The 3882-nt window shown below is 47.7% G+C and overlaps 1 pseudogene; it reads left to right on the plus strand.

Annotated features, from left to right (window-relative positions):
- The window catches only part of LOC107106726, a 34218-nt pseudogene that overhangs the window by 2427 nt on the left and 27909 nt on the right, over window positions 1–3882 (plus strand).

The following is a 3882-nucleotide window of genomic DNA, read 5'->3' on the forward strand; positions in this document are numbered from 1 at the left end:
TCAGGAACAGCTCTGACAGAACTATGGCTTGCCCAAGGTCACACCAGCAGCTGCAAGTGGAGGAGTGGGGAATCAAACCCGGTTCTCCCAGATTAGAGTCCGTGCCCTTAACCACGACACCAAAAATAGAATAGAATAGAATCACAGAGTTGGAAGGCACCTTTCAGACCATCTTGTTCAACATGCAGCCAGATGTTTTGCTGTTGCAAATACAAACGTTCCGAACATGAAACACCTTGCAATAATTGCAACTCATTGATTGCTGTGAAGCTACAGACATCACTAAGCTAGCTGTCTCAGAGACCTTTTCGCCGTCCTTTAATACAGGAGTCCCCCACCCTTTTTTGAGCCTTTGTGCAATGATAGAATTCTGAGGGGCAAGCAGAGACTGCCACCCCCGAAATGGCTGCTGCAGTAGATGAAGCCAAATGCCATCCCTCCCTCCCCACTTTGCAGCCATTTGAATGAGAGAAGCCAATAGTAAGCCCTGCCTTACGATGGCTCCACCCACTTTCTGAAAAGCTTGGTGGGCACCAAGGGAAGCATTGTCAGGTGCCCTGGTGCCCACAGGCACCATGTTGGGGCATCCCGATTAAGTATTAATCAGTTACTGTTAACAAAACTCTCATTGATTTCTGAACTATGCAATCAGACCGTCCACAAAGTAGCCTCTTACTTAGAGACCATCTTCTCTCTTGCGGTCAGTTTGCTTCTTGAGTTTCTTCAGTTTTGTGTCCCAAAGTGGTGGCAAAGGTTCATTGAAGCAAAACAAATCCTAGCAAACTGACCTCGAATCTAAGGCCAGTTTGACATCTTTTGGGCAGGAAACCCAGCTGCGAATGAGAGGAGACCGGAGCAAGAACTCTGATGCCTGGAGCCGGACATCTGAACTCTCGTCTCCTGGGGAGCTAAGCATGCAGTGGAAACCTGAGTCTTCACCACTAGAGCAAAAAGAGGTAAAATCCATGTAGCAGTTTACTATTGACTTCGTTTATACCCTGCCATTCTCCCTAACAGGGACCCAAAGAGGCTTGCATCACTCTTCCCTCTGCCATTTTATCTCACATCGGGCTTTTCCACATTTTTTCCTCACTTCCTGTTTCCTCACTTCCTGTTCCTGTTTCTTCATTTTTTTTCTGTTCCACATATGTCTTGTTCCCTCTAGTGGTCGATTCTATATTACACCAGTTTATGTCCGGCATATCTCCCTGCAGATTTAAACTGCAGGTTTTTATGCCAGACATAAACCGGTGTAAAATTGAATCGTACTCTAGAGGGAGGAAAACATGTGTGGAACAGCCCCCCACCTGAGGAAACAGGGACTTACTAGCAAGGAAAATGAGAATGTGGGAAATCCCCAACGACCCTGTGAGGTAGGTTAGATTGAGAGTGAGTGACTGGCTCAAGGCCACCCAACAAGCTTCCTTGGCCAAGTTGGGATTCGAACCTGAGTCTCCCAGATACTAGTTCAACACTCGAACCCCTGCACCATGCTGGCTCTCACGATGAAGAGGGGAATTGAGCAATGATCATACACAGGGCTTTTTTTCTGGGGAAACACACCAGAACAGAGTTCCAGAACCTCTTTGACAGAATTATTTTTATAATGTTGAAAGTTCATGAATTTTCAGTATACAGATTGAAAACTTCATTTCCTGCTTGAGAGTTCTGGCACCTCTTTTCAAAAAAAAAAAAGAAGCCCTGATCATACAGAGGATGGTGTATCCTGCTCAGAAAATGGAGTGAACCGATTGCAGCATAGGTACAGCTGAAACAAAAATCTGCCCCTTCTTGAAAGTTGGACAAATTTCTTTCATTCAAAATTGTTGGCTCCAGATTCGAGGGATCAGCTGTGCAGGAAATCCGAGCCCCTCTTTTGGGGGCAGAAATGGAGCTTGCAGTTGAGGAATTGAGTGGATCCATCCGTGTGTTTCTTCTGCTGACTGCCAAGCTCTGTAAGTGCTCGATAGAAAAGGAAACTCAGCTCTGTCTTTCTGTTTCACAGAAGACTGACAGCAGCAGTTCTTCAGAAGGCAGCTCTGTGGACATAATAGATCACGAGGAACTGTTGAAGCATAATCCTGAATTCACCGATAACTCAAAGGAGCCGGAAGATTGTTTTCCAGAAAGTAAGCATCCTGCTTTGTCACTTTATTCTCACCAGAGCCACACATCATGATGTGGTCGTACGAAAAATCAGACGCAAACTGGCCATTTAACCTACAGGGGAATTCCCCGGTGGCCAGGAGCAAGCAGAACCAAGTCCCAGTGACTCTGTCAACGCTTTGGGCACCTCTTGGCTAAGACTGACCTCTGTTGCCTGGAGTTCAATGGTCATGCTGGGAAAGGAGGCTCAAACAACAAATATACACACTGCAAAAAACCTTTTTTATAAGTTAAAGTGTTCTATATGTTCCATCTTATAAAGTGCATTGTGTATTATTCATAATATTCTAAAACAGGTATATATATTCATGACATGCAATATCAACAACAATAATCAGTTTGTACACTCTCATTGTGACCAGTCCATGGACGTCCTTTTTACACAATTGCCCCCAACGGGAGTTTCTAGAATTGTACCCCCGCTTCTCCTTGCTTGAGAAAGACAGGAGCGCTCCGTCCATGAAGGTCAGCTGCTTAATGGGCCTTTTGTAGGACCAGCAACAAACATCAATGTAACCACAAAAGGAAACGTCCCCCTTTAGAAGGCTTTCAAGCACTTGATAAGATGGAACACATAGAACACTTTTAACTTATAATAAAGGGTCTTTGCAGTGTATATATTTGTTGTTTGACTCTTCTAACACTGCAGCTCGAGTGTCCACACCTGGAGGTTGGCAGCACTATTGTGTCCCTCCCTCCCACCTCCCCTCCCCTCCAGCAGCTGCCAGTGATGCAAGGCAGAGACAGGAAGAAATGATGTGTGGTGTCAGGGTGTGAAGGTAAATTTAATGATAAGAACATAAGAGAAGCCAGTGTTGGATCAGGCCAATGGCCCATCCAGTCCAACACTCTGTCACACAGTGGCCAAAAATACCAGGGGCCATGCCATCAGAAGGTCCACCAGTGGGGCCAGGACATTAGAAGCCCTCCCACTGTTGCCCCCCTTAAGCACCAAGAAGACAGAGCATCACTTGCCCCAGACTCTCTATCTATACCTTGAGGCTAATAGCCACGGATGGACCTCTGCTCCATATGCTGATCTAATTCCCTCTTGAAGCCATCCATGCTTGTAGCTGCCACCACTTCCTGTGGCAGTGAATTCCATGTGTTCATCACTCGTTGGGTGAAGAAGTACTTCCTTTTATCTGTTCATAATGATGTATTATGGATAGGCTTGCCAAGTCCACCCGGGGGGCGGGGAAACCCCTGCCCCAGAGGCCCGTTCCCCGTCGCTGGCAGATCGGGCCCCGGGGGGAACCCCACCCCGATGTGCGCGTCACCAGGAAGTGACGTTAGGACGCTGGGCATGCTGGGGGCGGGGCCATGACCATGGTCCGATGGTCGTGGCCCCACCCCCAGCATGCCCGGCGTCCTAATGTCACTTCTGGGTGACGTGTGTGCGGCCCGTGCGCGCTCCAGTCGCTGCCTGGGAGTCCCCCGCTGCGGCGACTGCAACGACTTGGCAACCCTGATTATGGAGGATGAGACCTTGGAGGATGAGACCTTGGTATGGGAGTGCCATTTTGCAGAGTTAGTCTCTCATCCCGTCTTTCTTCTAATGTGCTGAGTTCTACACTCTCATTGTGAAGTTAGCAAAGACACGAGGGGTACCACTGAATTTCGCTAGCAGTGGAACACAGGTTGTTGAAATATCCAGTTTAGTCTCGGGCTTGCCAGCTCTGAGTTGGGAAATTCCTGATTAAGGGATGGCACCAG

Source organism: Gekko japonicus, unplaced genomic scaffold (genome assembly GCF_001447785.1).
Source record: "Gekko japonicus isolate JY-2015 unplaced genomic scaffold, Gekko_japonicus_V1.1 scaffold1246, whole genome shotgun sequence".
NCBI lineage: Eukaryota > Metazoa > Chordata > Lepidosauria > Squamata > Gekkonidae > Gekko > Gekko japonicus.